Below are 17,183 nucleotides of genomic sequence, written 5' to 3' on the forward strand. Positions count from 1 at the left end.
ACACAGGTGACAGAATAATTCTTCTAGCAGAATTTTTTCTGTAGTTCCTAGAAAAATGTTAACAGAACAACCAGGTTGAATATTTTCATATTTACGGTCGGTGGCGTACGTTTCTTGTGACTGTTACTTTCATCCGGTGCATAATAGGTTCTGTTGCACCCGTGGGACCAGGAAACTTAGGCGAACTCTGACGGTCCAATTATCCTGATCGACGGCTACTCTTCGTTAACTGAGAACCGAGCGAAAAATATCCTCGCCGTAGCTCGTGGAAAGTAGAACACGCGTTCGCTGCCAACGAATTTTCAATATGAATCATTCTGGAACGTTACGAGGTTACGTCGATTACCGCACGACGAGTTGCATATGCAATGCGATATACTGTTGCTCGTTTCCATAAAGCCAGCTTGTTGATGAAATACGATATTCCAATAATTATGTATTTGTGGATAATACCGGTTTTAAGTAATGTAATACAGAGGTTTGTTGAACACTCGAATACAAACGACAAACCGAAATTGTAATGACATTTGTTTACAGGAAAAATGGAAAAATACTTTTCTGTAAAATATTTTATAAATTTCGAGTGCTATAAATAAAGCAATTTATGGGAAATAACAATGGCACCGTTTATTCGAAGAGAAATGTGAAAATCTGTTCTGGAACAGGACAATCGAAAATATAAACGGCTTTATGGAAAATGGAGTGTGCACGTTGACTTGTGTCGGTGGCGACTGTTGTAGCTGCATTAGCGTAGAGAATAATTCTTGAACGCTTATGGCAAAGAAGACTCCACGGTGATGCCAAAGGAAAGCGTTCAAAGTACAAAAACGAAGGGACAGAAAAACCAGCCGACGCGTGAAACACAATATAGACCTCCATGTGTAGCGAGTCTTTCAACTGAATCGTAATGGATTAGCGGGAAAAAAAACCCTTCATTGTACTTCGCGCGTAACGCATTGTACATAATGTTGTACTACCACTGTCAGCGAGCATTTTTTATAGAATCCAACGAAGGAGATCAGCGTCTCTCGTAGTTTGTAAAAATAAACGACGTTGTTAGTTCGAGTGTTCGCAGTGTAAGAACTTTTTTACGAGTGTACATAAATAAACAAACTCTCTCACTTCCTCGTTGTAATGACACGTTAGGTTAGAGAAGGTATCCAGGCTGCGGCAGATGTGGGCAGCAACTTTTCCCATGGGAGCACACCGGTGTGCCCCGGGGAGCCCTGGGGCAAATGGCTTCGCACAAACGGGGGCAATTTTTCGTTGGTCTGCAGGATCTTTCAATTTATTTATACACTAAAAGAGAACGGATATTCACATTCAGAGCAATACAGACGTGGGCAATAATTGTTCTTTGCCCTCCGGGGCCTTTTGGTTATTTAAATCTTAAAAGCTTAAAAAGGGAAGAGAATTTTTTAATTCATTTGCAAGATTTATTAATTTTACCATTGACAGACGACACACCGACAGCTGAGGAGACATTATGAAGGATAAGAATTAGACAATGGTTATTGTTCTTGTTGACTTCTTGTGAGGCACGCAGAGCACTTCCCCCGTGCCCTAAGTGGGCGTGGCTTCGTCGCTCTCGACGCCAGCGGAGCCAAAGCAGCGCCCCACGGGGCAATTTGTGCCCATATCTGCCCCAGTCGATCGATTATAGTTCTCGAAAGCGATTAAACGGGACAACAGATTAAAAAACAAATGACAATTGAATCGAATAGGAATCGTTGTTCCTTTTAACTAATTTTTGAGAAATATTGTAAGTCACGATGAAATTTCTATCCTCGTCCGTGGAAATGATATCATCAAATACAGACAACGAAAACTGAAAACAGACTATTTTTTAATCATTTCCCCCAGTACTATCCCTGTGATCATAACTTATTTTTTAATTGAATTAATTCATCCGCCTAACATATTACGAAGAAAATTGCGAAATAATTGAACAAATTCATTCGGCTTACTTTCACTGGAGCAATGTAAAATACTTACTTTCAGCGGACCATAAATCCAGTGTTAATTGAGTTGTCGGATTTTTCAAGTCGATATTAAAGGCCCACTTAAGGGTCGCAGAAGGCTGCGTAGGGGAAAGGGCAAGGTATTAAGAAATCGTGGAACGTGGACGGTATTTTGCCGCATCATTAAACCGCGAACAAAAAGTGTATACTCGGGGTGGGGGTGGGGTGAAAACAGAAAGATGGCGCGACGAAAGGGCAAGGGAAAGAAGAGGATGAAGAGGCGGAGGGGGAAGGGGTTGACGGTGGCGTCCAAGTGCACGCCTACGGCGGGCGAAATCTAACGGAAGATTGAAGAGAGGGGTGACCGGTTGATGTTACAAAGCGGAGAACGCGCGAGAAAGTCTCGCTGGGAAGAGAGGTAATTAGCGTCAGTCGACTCTCGGATTAATTAAAACGGCTCCTTCAAAACGCGACGTCTATGGTAACTCGAAGCGAGGGGAGAAAGGGCGAGCCAGCCACCGAGAACGGCTATTTCGCTGCCAGTGAAGCCAGGGGGGATCCCTGCCAAATAGAATCGACCGGTTTCGAGATCAAATTAGCCGGCTCTCGATCCTCTCGCTCCTCCCACGATCCCTTCTTTCCCACCTTTTTAGCTAAACGTCGAATTCACCAGAAAATAGTCCGAATCCTGAATACCATCGCCATTTGGCCGTAATTAAAGCTCGAGAAGAGTATTGTGCGCTCACAGAATTACCCAGTGGATCAACTCTACATTCGATGGCGACGTGATTCGTTAAACATTCGATTGCAACATAAATTTATCTTCAATATCTGAAGTACACTGAATTCTCGATATATGTCAACAACACGCGTCATATGTGGTCCAGGAGACATACCCGAGCCGTAGCCCCTCACGGAGTGTACCCCGCGGTAGTGGGGATAATTCCGCGACATTTATCGTCCAGGTCTTGGCGACATATATAGAGAGATCACTGTATTTTTAACGCCATTCTGTAGCAATTCTTTTGAGGATAACTATAGACCCTTAGCACTCGAATGGCGACTGTAAGGCGCCACTATAAATTGCTGTATCGTTATTCAAAATATTGTTTACATTATTAAAGTCGTTTGTATTTAAGAAATTACTAAACACTTCAGTATTGTACGAGAAGATAATTCGAGAATTATTGAAACATGAAAATAATTCGAGTGCAACACATACGCATTTATCGGTAATTGAAGTGAGTACATGAACAATCAAAATTACACGAGTTATGTAGTTTCTTTTTTTTTTTTTTTATAGAGTACGTTTTAAGAAAGACAGACTAGAATAATCGCGACCGTAATCACTCGGCAGTTTAGCAGTTTAGCAGACGCGGGGAGCAACTCCCGATTGTGCGGTGCTTCCGGTCGAGAGAAGAGAACGTCTGCGAAGTTTTCGCAACCTGCTGCTCGCAAAGATTCGTCCCGATTGTTCCCCCGAAAAACTACGGGAACTTTTAATTGGCTGGATATTAAAACGAAAAGATCCGAATGGAACCGGACGGTCCGCGAAAGTTCGTGCATCTTTTGCGGAACACACGGGTCGAGAAAGAGAGAAAGAGGATTCTGCAGGATCTTGGCGAACATTTTTCGCAGGATTAGCCGCGCCGACTTGACGAGCCTGGTTCAGACCGGATGATAAGTAGAACGTGTGACAGGCCAGCTCTCAACGTTTCCGCCGTGTTTCGGAAATGCTCTAGCTTCTCCGTCTGAAATTTCATCGCTCGCCGAGAGAGAGAGAGAGAGAGAGAGAGAGAGAGAGAGAGAGAGAGAGAGAGAGTCGTTTGGAAAGTATTCGAAGTTTCGCTGTTTTTATTATAACCGGAACTTTAATCCGGACGAGGCAGCTTTCGAGGCGGGTATCAAAGTTTGCCGAGTCGGAAATTCGAAATTGAATTCGATGACGTGTGACGACGGAAATTTTCGTAACGTCATTGTTCCCAAAGAGGTGACAAAAATCTATAATTCTTGCGAACGATTCTTGCACACAATAAATCTACAGACTCTCCCGAACACGACGGCACATAGGTTTTCGTAATGTTATAAACTTCTGACCGGGTTCAAGCAATGTTTGAATGAAACGCGACACTGTCATATTAACAATTTTGCTCGACTAGCTTGTAACTCGAAGAATTTTTCCTGCTTTCAGCAGGAAAGTTCTGAGCACAAGTACCCTTTTATGACATTATCAACTTTTAAACATGTTCAGACAGTATTTGAACTAAACGTGACACTGTCGAAGTAAAAATTGTCTTCGGTGGCGTTTGAAATTTAAAAATACGCCCTCGTTTAACCACGGAAGTACTGCGAACTTTTCTTGCAGTTTCAGTCATTCCGTGGACTCTCGCGAATGCAAGGATACCGTCCTCCTACCACGTTATAAAATTTTAAATACGTTTAAATAACGTTTGTACTAAACGTGACGCTGCGGCCGTGATACATAGTTGCTACGAAGAATTTTTCTTGCTTTGAACGTAAATCCTATGCAAACTTCTCTTTGCGTTAAACGGCTCGTGTACAGGAAACGCTCGCAGAGCTTTCACAGTTAAAGCAGAATAACTTCTTAAAGTCGCAAGTCTCGCTCCGTTCGGGGGGGAAAAGAATCATAATCTACAGATTCGAGATAGCAAATTTATCCGCCGAAAGGAAACTTGGACACCGATGCTCTGTCAGTTTTCGTTGATTCAAGGATTTCGGAGCATCGCGGCTCAGGAGGAAGGCGAAAGACGCTGCCGCCGCGCCGCGCCGCTTTGTTGATTCGAATCGAGGAGTTTAAACGGATTTAAATAGCACTTGGCGGGCCGGGTCGGGCCGGGCCGGGCCGGGCCGGTTCTCCCCTTTCGCGCGCGGTTTACTTCGGTCGGCTAATAGAGTTTGCCGGAACAATGTTTAAGAGGTTTATCGAGGGAGGATCGGTGGGAAGCAAACTGACGGATCGGCGTTAATTCGAGTTCCCATGCCCGGCGAGATAAAACGCAGCCGACGCCGTCGACGCCGAGTCGCGCAGCGCCGTTTGAAAAATAAAAGAATCCCCGGAAAAATAATTGCGTGGAACACAATCTGTCCGGGCTTCCAATTAGAACTTCTTTTCACCGCGGCTCTGTATTTGTTGCGTGGAACTTTCCGGCAACTTTTTAATTAAATTTTATTCATTAACGCGAATGTAGAACGGAAATGGAAAGCCGCCTCTCTCTCTCTCTCTCTCTTCTCTTCTCTGCTCTCAGCGCCGCCGGTCGCTTGATAAAACGTAAGATGTCCCGGCGAAAACGCGAGGAGTTTATTAAACGAGACCGCGCTGGAAATTGGACGAGGCCGCGGATTAATTTTTAGGAAAGCCCTCCGCGTTACCTTCGCCGCCAGATCGTAATAATTAACGTACCGTGCCCGCCGCAAAGTCGATACGCCTCTGCGAACGTCGGCGAAAATCGAGATTATCGTCCGATCTCGATCCGATAATCAACCCTTTGCGCTCGGAGACTTTTTTCTCAAATCGTCCAGCAGCTTTCCCAAACGAAATTAAAATTTTTTGTATTCTACAGAGGACAATCCTACACACTCCTCCAAATACAACGGTATATATATTTTTAGGACGCTAAAAATTGTCAGTCACCTTCTAGCCATCAGAGGTCTCGAGCACCGGAGCTCGAGAGACACTCCTGCAGATGGTTCGAGCCCTTCGAGGGTCCCTATGAATTCCTGAGGGTTGCTCGAGTCCTTTCGAGGGTCCCCAGGGGCTACTGGACGTTCCATAGGCCCTTCAAAGGTCTCCATGGAATCGTGACACTTAGGGGAGAGGGCCTGTGTAGACATTTCTGGACGTCTCGTAGATCCTTCGTTGACCTCAACAGAGATTCTGGTAATTCCTGAAGGCCACTAGCGACTTCCGAACGTTACCAGAACTAGTGTAGTACTTCTGGTTCTAATTGCTTCTAATTTCTGTTGTTGCTGAAGTTATTTTACGCATTCGTTGCATGCACGAGCGTGTGGAGTAGAAGGAAACAAGTAGAGTTATGAATCAACAAGTAACAAATAATGTTATAAATCAACAACGTTCTTCATCTATGAGACTGTCATCTCCATTTTTTCAGAATAATACGTTCATTTACCATTACAATTTTGACCAAACATCACATAATACTATTGTTAATATAATTTATTTTTCCACTCGTATGAAAATAATACACGACAATAATATTGATTTGCATGGCAGAAAGCCTTGTTCAAACGAAAAATTTTGTAAACTTTGAGAGGTACTTTTTCTAGACACGTTATAGTTTTTCTGTTGTCAGTTATGCACGAGCTGTTCAGTTAATTTAATTGCTAGAAACCGAGTAATTAAATCACGATTTTAATACAACCGAGATCAAAGTAAACGCAAATGAAAAATCAGCTTTGTAGAATGATATTATAACAAACCGCATGCTATAGTAGTCGATCGATACGTTTCGTAACAATTGCATTGTAAAGTCAAGCGTTCCATACGCGACAGCCTGGTAATCACGGAACACGATTGTTACACTTAGCAGTCACTATCCCCGAGGTGTATAGAAACAAGTGCTGTGGAACGAGAGTGAAAGGGAGTCCTCTGGAAGAGCACAAGAATGTTGATCATTCGCAGAGATGAACATCGATACCGGTGTCGATGAATGGCGCGGGAATTTGGTGCTCGGCTAATCGGCCCGATAGAATTTCAACGAGCTTGGCGCGATTGGTACGTAATGATCGGGTAGCGTTCGCCATCGTTAAGGGATACTTCTGTGACAATGCTAACCCTGTAACGCGAATCTGCGACGCCGGCGACGCCGACGCCGATGCCGAACGCGTCCATTGAACGCGGATGACGTCGGTCGTAGATGTCCGTGTGCGCGTCTACTGATTGACCCTTTGTATTAACCCTCCGCTAACTGGTTGAATCTGCGACGATGTTCGATCGCAGTGTCCATTGCGGCAATGCTTTTCGACTCGGCTCAAACGGGCGAAACTCCAACAAGACAGCCATTGGTTTACTCTTTGCACAGAGGCCAACAACCTGCGGGTCCCTTCCGCTCGGCGAACCAACAAAGATTCGGACCAGACCAACTATTGTCCATCGGAATCCTACTTCTCTGTATGTATGTACCATGTCGCTTCGACCTTGTGAATGTCAGTTTTCAACGTTTCGTTTGAAGGCGTAAGGGTGCACGACACCCCCTGGAACGCTGAAAATCCGTTGACATTTCTACCACACCCTCAATCCATTTGCATCGCAAGGAATATTTTGTTGTATCTAAAAAGAACAATTTCGAACAGTAAAGAGGTACAGTGAATCCGCGATTTATGTCAGCAGCACGGGTCTTAGACTCCGTAGATTCGTGATAAGGTAGAGTGACCACGTTACCGACAAAAATCGGCGAAAAATGGTTTTACGTGCCTCAACTTTTCGTCCTTATGTGAGAATATTTTTCGCTGGGAAAGGGCTCGTTCCAAAGAGGAAGGTTCAATCTAGCGCGCGCTGGTCACGAGATGACGAGATTATGCAGATATTTGGTACTGTAAGCGTTAGAAGTAGGCCAAAAATTGACGATGTGCTCTTGCCGTGGAATCGTAATTACGAAGTAATATTTACTTGTGTAATGAGCGACCAAAGTTTCGGACGCGAAGGAGGACAGCCTATGGGAAAGAAAGAGACTTTAAGTCAAAACTTAAACATTTTTATTATGAAATATTTTTTTACGAGACTTTCTCGATCTTCTTGGCCCCTCACGAGGGCTACATACCCCGCGGTAGTGGGAATAGTTCCGCGACACTTAACGTAGAAGCCTCGGTGTGACCTATATCCCGGATTCACTGTATTTCATCATCCTTCATTAACTGGGTTTTCAATAATTCTGCTGTGTCAAAGGGATTTATTTCTTTACAATTGAAGTTGCCGTTGAAGGATTGATTAAATAGTTCTTAGCTATTCAGTTATAGCACCATTGAGTTTCAAAGAGTATAAAATAATCGCTCGTAGCGCGTGTATATATAGCGATCAAGATGATTGTTGAACAGTGCGCGAGGAATTGTGTCACGATCGACGAATCGTTGAAGAGCAATACAGGAATCTTTTCTATATTCCTTTGTTTCTGCGAGCTTCCGACGTCTCCCGGACACTCGCAACCGCGAACATTCGCGAAAATGCTGTCGTGACGATCGAAAAGGTGGCGTGGAATCCGAGATTATGGTTCGTGGGACGGGGTCGTCACCGTTGTGGCCGCGTTTGCACGTTTCGCTTGTCGGCGGCTCGCGCGCAATTATTTCAGCTGGCCGTTCAGCCGGCTCTTTGCGAGCGGAAGTTTTGAAACTGCGAGGCTGACGAGGAACGTGCAAACATTTAGCCAGGGCTTTCTGCGAGAGAACCTGCGGAAATCTCTTCTGCACAACTATAGTGAGCGAGAAAGAGACGCCAACAGTGAGTATCGGTGCACAGTGGGCCAAAATCGCAAAAAGCTGGACAAAATTCATGTCAATTATACAATATTGATGGACTGTGGATTTTTATGCAAAATAAAATTTGTCAAGGAAAAGAAGATACTTGGGAATTTTCTTCCTTCGATTATTTCAGATGGTCAACAGTAATACTCAAGAAAAAGTAATGTCCAAGAAATTAGTAATTTTACAAAATATGTTGGTCACAATAGTATCTGCTTTTCCGAATAAGATTCATTTCGACGAAAATTATGTTTAACGTTACCGTTCAAACATCGGACATATTTCATATGCGACAACCCAATGAAAATGTTGAAGTGTACTTAGTAGAAAGCGATAAATGCGTGTATTATAAAAATCCATTTTGCATCGGCAAGGAAACCATTCGCTTAGAAACAGAACGTGGCGTTAACACTCGAGATGCGAAGCACAGTTTCTCTATATATGTCGCCGAGGCCTGGATGATAAACGTCGCGGAATTATCCCCACTACCTCGAGAGGCCACGCACGGCGAGGAGTGTAAACATAACACGGCTCGGGTATCCAGGGCGATATGGCAAGACCCGTGTAATGCTGACATATATCGAGAATTCACTGTAAATTGATCGACGCGTTGCTTCGGGAGGCTGGAATTCGGGTATTATTTATTCAAGAAACGAGATCAGATACGCGTGCTTTAAATCTCGATCAAGCTGACAAGGAGACCTGGTTTTAGCCTATTCAACGAACATTTTTCAGTTCCACCGATTTTGTAGAATCGGTCCACTGTGCGGTGATTGATCGTGCGGCCGCGGCTTAAACGAAGGGACTGACCGGGGCCGGGCCTTGACGCTACGCGACTCGCGTAATTATCGGGAGACTCGGTTAATTGGCTTGACCGGCCGCGGCCGCGGCATTCTCAACGTGTTCCGCGCTGTAATTTAAAGTAATGCAATCCGGTTTCTAATTAGCGTGCTCTCTATTAAAACGTCCAGAAAACTGTCGAGCCCGCAGTTCCGTGCATTATGCACGCGGCCGTCTGGCGATTTTTCACCTGACTCCGTTAATTAGCTTCGCGCTGATCGATCGCGGCCAACCACCGCACCGCTTCGTTCTGCTTGTCGCGCAGATTTCCCGGTTTTTCTGCCTCCATCGATCGACGCGATCCACTCTCCCCTCTTTCACTCTCCCCTCCATCGATCCGATCAATCGGCCAATTAAAATAATGCTATTATCTTTTCCGGTTTATCGGAAACCTTTCGATTGCCCCGGAACCGCAGCGAAAATTACTGCTAGGCGACCGAGAGGATTAATCCTGGCTCCGTGTCGCTTTATCGGTGCTCGCTGGCCCTCGATCTCGATCGTGCGGAGCTGTGGCTGCCGCCATCGATTCGATCTTTTCAAATTTTCTCTTGTCGATATGGGAAGACTGTTTTCGTTACTGTTTATTCGGTTGCATCGTAAATGGGCTTCGGATCTTTATGCAAAATAAAAATTTCCTGCCTCGATTGTGGGAAACGGAAAATTGATTTCATCTCTCAATAATTTTGATACTTCGACAAGAATACATTCTGAGACTTTTCCAATCTTTTACCGTGTTATTTCTCACTCGGCCGATTTTCCCACGAATGCGTAAAAATCCGCCATCGCGCTCGAGCAATTCGTTAAACACATTTAGCAACGTGAGAATTGATTTGAATTGTGGCATAGTAATTTGCAGTGGTGCCTCGGAGGGGGATGTTGGCCCAGCTTTTCATGGTTTCCGTGGACCATGGGGCTTACGGTGTGCTAGAAGAAACCGGAAGCGCGCAAAGGGGTGTCGAAACTCGGGTAATTCGATCGAGCACGAAGTAGAAAGGAAGGATAAAGAGAGCGAGAGGCGCGTTTCCATTTCGCATTTATCTCGGATACGCGAGGAACGCCCGCGCCCTTCTAATAAATGTTAATGTAAATTATACAAAGGCCGGTTGGGTGGTCTTTGAGCCGCCTTTGAGCGGATCAAAAGGCAACGAAAAGGCAGCGCACGTCCGCCTTTTCACCGGAGCGGAATATCTGCGAGGCATACGAAATATATTTTCGTTTCTCCGGGCCGAATCAGCTTCTCTCCCTCGTTTTTCGACCGAATCCGAGGAAAACGGGAAGACAGAGAGAAAGGGATCCCGTTGCCCGGTGAAATATTTAAGTAATCATATCTGCCACGGCGTGGCACCGCTGATTGTTCGACCCCTCAGGAACAGACACGGTGTTCGACTCCGTGGAATCGCGTTAGAATTGTTGTTTCAGGTACGACGGCTCCCGGCGACGGACCGTTCCACGTTTTAAGGGGGCCGGCAGGCATTTGGCCTTGACTGTCACGCTATGTTATGCTATGCCTTTTTTCTAGACATTTTACGTCTTAAATAAGTAAGTAATCAATTAAAAATGCGTACCACCGTGTTTGTACATGTCTTCGCTATGTCTGTATAGAGCCCTTTTTTCGATACGAACACTAAATCTCGCGAAATTAAGAGAATCTCTCAGCGGCAGCCATCTTGTGACGTCATACTTGCTTCAGAATTCGAATTTTCTGCCGAATATTGTTAATTACTCCGCGATGAGGTAGAAATTCGAAATTTGGGCTCTATACAGACATAAATTGGACTTTTAGCAAACACAAGTGACCACTTTTAAACTGCTCATTGCAATATTGAAGCGATAGTTTGAAAAGGTTTTGACCCATGCATAAGCATATGGATTTCAAACCCTGCCGGCCCCCTTAACGCGAAACGACCGTGATCGCCGAAACCGTCGGTCGATAACTCGGTTCCCATTCCGAGGAGATTCGTCAATTTTCGACGGACGATTTTACAGTCTCCCGAGAATCATCTTCGTATGGCTCGATCTCATCCTCCTCGTCAGGCTCTTCTGATTTCTTGCGTCTCATTAAATATGCTCTAGATTATTTTTCGAGGCATGAGAACGATCGTCGTGAGATCTCATACGAGCGGTCGAATCGCTCGCGTTAATTAAACCTACCTTTTCAAACTTCTACGTACAATTTCGTACAGACATTGTCACATCGCTATTTATCTTTACGACATTTCTTAAAGTATGTATACAATGTATTTTTCAGTATTTATTTCTCGTTTTATTTTTTCGGCGAAAAACTTTCAAATACGATGTTTTGTGTCGACCAAAGTGTTAAAGTTTTTATCATTACGGGAATTTGTAATGTGTAATGTCTGGTTAACACGTTGAGTGCCAAACATCATTCCCAGGGATTCTTACAAAACCGGAGTAATTTAATTAATGAAACCAAAACTAGAAATGTTAAATGTACTATGGGGGATGCTGTTTTAACCCTTCTGAATTCTAAAGATCTTAATAAAATTCGGTTTATCTGGATATGTCAGAATAAAAATGGATGTCCAAACCTAGTCAAAAATCGCTGTCAGTCATATGTAACTGACATGGCAATTAACGTGAATAGGGTCAATGGGGTAGCACATCCCAACCAAGCTCCAACAGCTTTTGGAAGAAAAAAAGCATCAAATATAATTCACTCTGTTTCCTTTCCTATGTAAGAGCGTATAAAACTAACAAAAATTAATGTATCCTAATCAAACTGTTTTCTAAAAATGCCCGCAAGATCACCTTTTTAGACTATGTACACATACCATTAGTTTTCAATCATTCTGACATATTCAGACCTATCTTAATGTCAACTAAAACGGTACGAACTTTCCGGACAACCGAATATTTTCGAGCCGCCATTGCACCGTAGATATTACCGATTAAAATTTCTAAAAAATATTTTTGGTTACATTATAACGTTAATAAATCATACCTCAAATTTTAAATCAATCTACCCATTACAATAAAAAAAAAAAACAAAAAAAAACAGGCCAGTTACACAAGGTTCCCTCCTTAAACAAGTCCCCCAACAATTAAATCATACGAGTCATTTAAACGGGTTCGAATAGACCTGGTATCCATCGTCTGAGGGTTAAAGAAGTGATTCTGTTCTGAATGATGCACGACGCCTGTTCTGTCTGATTGTACACAGAGGGATCTTCAACCGAAATGTCCCGGGCGTTCACAAAGGCATGTCTCGCGGAGAATGCGGTTCACGTTTGCACGGTTTGGGATCACTGCGGCAAGACACGAGCTCTCCCTCTCTCGCAGGTTCCTCTAATTACGCGGACTCTCGCGGTCGAAATATCTTGTACACGAGCTTATCCAGAATTTCGGGGACAAACGTTCCGCGGGAATCGTGTGGCTCCAACGACAGATCCCGCGACGCGACGCGACGCGACGCGACGCGACGTCTGATTCAATTGAGGCTTTGGTTCTGTTGTGCGGACGCGGATAAGGTCGTTCGCGATCCATGTACACATACGTGTACGTGTATACATATATACATACATGTAGTATATATTTTCGTTTCGTCAAAGCGTTGGAGGTCGGGCCGGCTCTCGCTCACGGTCCGAAAAGTAATTCAATTGGCCGAGCCGCGCCGCGCCGCTTAATTCCCGAGTTAAATGAAATTTCGTCCGGGTGCTTTGTTCTTGCGGCGGGAGACAAAGCGGCGGCTAGGGCTCCCCCCCCCCCTCCCCTCGTCCCTCTTCTGTTCTCCGCGAGGAGAACGCGCGGAAGATCGTTAACGGTGATTCTGTGTTTAAATTTCGCGAGAACCGGGCCACCGAAGTTCGCCGCACGGTTCGTTGATGATCAGAGGAGCCAAGAGGAGTTTATTGGTTGAATTTGCTCCCCGAGGGCTCCGATCCATTAGCCAGCGAATTCGTCGACGGAGCTGCTCGATCCTCTTCGTTCTGTTACGTCATCCGCGACCACCTTCGTTCATCCGAAGATCCCTGGTTACATGTTAGAAAATTCGTATCTTTGTTCTTTAAAGGGGCCGGCAGGCATTTGGCCTTGACTGTCACGCTATGTTACGCTGTGCCTTTTTTTTTTCCAGACATTTTACGTCTTGACCTGTTAACCGGGCGGCACGTATAAATACGTCAAACGTAAACAATACCGGGTACGGGTGGGACATATGAATACGTCCTTGAAATGTATGTTGCGTCCTGGAACGGGTGGGACGTGTATTTTCGAACAACAAAGGTATTAGTCATCCATGCATGTCTCGACATGAATTTACGACACGGAGGGAATCAGTATGATTTCGTTATTGAGAGTGATGGACGTGGCGGGCGTGCCCTTGTTAACAGGTTAAACAAGTAAGTAATCAATTAAAAATGCATACCACCGTGTTTGTACATGTCTTTGCTACGTCTGTCCACAGCCTTTTTCTCGATACGAACACTAAATCTCTCGACATTAAGAGAATCTCTCTGCGGCAGCCATCTTGTGACGTCATACTTGCTTCAGAAAGCGAGTTTTCCGCCGAATATTACAAATTACTCCACGATGAGGTAGAAATTCGCAATTTGGGCTCCGGACAGACTTAGATTGGACTTTTAGGAAACGCAAGTGACCACTTTTAGACTGCTCATTGCAATATCGAAGCGTCAATTTGTCAAGATTTTGACCCTTGCAAGTTCATGTACGTATATTGCAGAGAGATTCTCTTAATACCCTAAATTAACCGAGAGCGGACTAGCGTCGGGCTATCTGCCTTCGATTTCTCCGAAAAACAAACTGTCTCCAACAGACATAACAGGCGGCCGTCGACTTGCGGGCCGCTCGACAGTTTCCGCGCGTTTAAATTTCCTCGAGCCGACGCGACCGGAAGGGAGGCGCTAGTTGCATCGAAGAGTAATAAGATGTCCTGATAAGTTCGTCGTTTAATCTCGGAAGGGTCCGGGGGATCCGTTGCGTGGCGCAGTGTGCGGCTAGCAGGCGGTAGGAGGCATCAGGAGCAGCAACAACTTTCCTCCGGCAAAGTAGTTAAAGAGTGACGCGGCACGGCGAAAGGCTACGGGACCGTGTTGGAGAGTTCTTGGTGTTTCGCAGCCGATGCGTTTCACGGACCACGTACCTTAACCACGCCCGTAAACGTTTCATTAACCCGCTTGTTTCGTCCGATAGAACCGGGTCGCGTTCTTCTCGAAACGAGCCGAGCAGCGCAAAAACAAAAAGAAAACACGAAATTTCCAACCGTGTGACGCACGTGGCGAACCCCGCTCTCTGTACAGGAAAAAATATAAAAAGATCACGGGAACGCTAGCGCCCGCCACCGCCACCGGCGGTTAATTAAAAATGTAGAAAGGCGAGGGCTCGCCTCCTAATATTGTCTATAATGAAATCCAACTGCGCGTTTCAACTGGAGCGGGCGCGCGCGCGCGCACGTACGAACCCGAGGATTAATAATAAAACCGCCGCTAGGCGCGAGAGGCCGCGCGAGAAACCGAATTAACCTGAAAAAATGAAATTCGAATATTCATTAGCGTCACGCACGTCCTGCTCGTCCCGCTCCGGGACGTTATTCCAAATGGATTATGAACGCTGGACGACGCGTCGCATAAAACTGCGACCACTCTCTCTCTCTCTCGCTCTATCTCTTTCTCTCTTCTCGCAATTTTTACAGTATAGAGCTGCCTACGTGTCACACCAGGGTCCGAAACTGTTCTCAATGTTGCTGGAAATTGATGCGCAGACTTCTGCCAGTTTTCGTTCAAGTTTTAAACAAGACCATCGGGAAACGTCCTTTGCGAGGTGCAATAGGTTGCATTCCTTTTGTTCGGTGCGTTGCAGGGTAATTGTGTAACCCCCTCCTTGAAGATGAACCCCTATATATATGTCGCCAAGGCGTGGGCGATAAACGCCGCGGAATTACCCCCACTACCGTGACACGCCACAAAGCTCGAGAGGCCTCGGACGCCGAGGAATGCAAACATAACACCGTTCGGGTATGGCTCCTGGACGATACATGACGCTAGCGAGACCCGTGTTGTTGACATATATCGAGAATTCACTGTATTTGCGTTTCAGAGTATGTCTCGCTTTAAGCTAACCAACAACTTAGTTGTGTAGTAAAAATAGATCTAATAGGGAAAAATTATAACATACATATCATAAACGCAATAACTGGACTGCGGATATTAGGCGTGATTTAAAAAGTTACAGTCATTAGAAGGATTTAAATTAAACAAACAATAACATTTCACTCCAGCTTGTCGCAATGCAGGTGGCAAATTTTTATTTTTCACAAAGATCCGCAGTGTGGTAATAACAGAGCGCAATGGGATTAAAAACCGTGTCCTTCGAGGCTGAAAATGAGCTGAACGAATTAACTATAGGTCTCCCTCTTTCGCCTAACGAGCCTGATAAAAACATACGATTAATTAGTACCGTATAAAGTTCCCAAAAGGAGAAGCGCAAAGTTCGGAAAGTATCTGGTTGAAGTATGTCTCGGTTCGTTAAACACTGCGCCCTCGAATGGAACAAAGGGTCCTCGGGGTTGCAATTTTTTCTCGGCCGAACGTTCGAACACTCGGCGCGCATTAGCGATTCCGCTTAGGCGTCCCGTTCCCGATAATTAGGGAAACGAGCCACTTCTGCGGCCGTTTTGTGCCGGGTCGAATTAGTCGACTGGTTTCATTTTCCCCACGGCGCGACACGGCACGGCACGGCGGCCGTTCGAAATCACGCAGCAATGTAACGGCAGTAACGGCACGACGTCTTTCCAGCAGCACGCCAAAAAACGGGAGCTCGAATCACCCTCCAGGGTGTTGTTTCGAGCGCGTAAAGGGCCCGGTTGATACCTTCATTCTCCGGAATCGGTGATTATCGTGACGCTTTGCTCGCGAGATTTGCTGACAGCGCTGTAATTAAACGGTGCCTCGAACGCCTTCGCTTCGTTATTGTCCCCCGGCCACTTTAGGGACTTCTTCGAAAGTCTCTGCCGTCGGAAAAACACCGGTGAACACGTCTGTTGCTGCCAGGTTCCATGGGAAGTGCTCCCATGTTGCTACGAGCTCGCTTGAAAACGTTTTAACGAGTGTGCATTCGTAAATCGTACAGCGCGAATCAATAAGAAATACGGTAGTGCCTCGATAATCGTGAGAAAGATGTGCACGATATTTGTGAACAGTCTATCCTCACTAGCGTTGGGTATAGACCACTTGAAGAGTACACAGAAACTTGATCGTCATGAAGATACAATTACATTGGGATACATCGGTGAGATACAACAAAATCAACGATAAAATTCTTTTGTTTTCAATTGTTCCTTTATGAAACTTTCATCCAACGTATTCGTGACATTTTCCTGATTAAAACGAGCCCAAACATGGCATCATTCGGAACACATTTGCTTGTTCAATTCACGATTTAGTAGAACCTCCAGTATCCGAACTGATGCTATCCTAATTCTTCGAATTGTAGGAGTTTCGAACAGTTTTCAGTCTAAAAGGATTCATATACATTCATCGTACAAATCGGTAAAGATTGAATCTTGCAATCTGGACCCTCATGTCTCCCGACTGAGTTCGGATAATCGAGGTTCCGTTGTACCGAGGATCAAACACGTAAATACGATCCGAATTGTGTCGTGTTTGGTGTCGTTTTAATCGGAGAAACGAGACGAATGGTAAAAGTTCCATCGCCGATGAACCAAAAATAAGAAATTTCGATTTTTGAATCGAGAAGGCCCAGCTCGCACGAGTCCTTTAACGTTTGCCGAACGCCGCGAACCCCTCTTTCTTTTCCAATCGCAATTCTTCTCTACGTTCGGCACAGTACACAGAAAGTAGTGCCCCTTCTGTAATTGTGACTCCGAATTTTTCACAGTTACGGGGAGAATACTGT

The sequence above is a fragment of the Halictus rubicundus genome, chromosome 7 (assembly GCF_050948215.1).
Source record: "Halictus rubicundus isolate RS-2024b chromosome 7, iyHalRubi1_principal, whole genome shotgun sequence".
Lineage (NCBI taxonomy): Eukaryota > Metazoa > Arthropoda > Insecta > Hymenoptera > Halictidae > Halictus > Halictus rubicundus.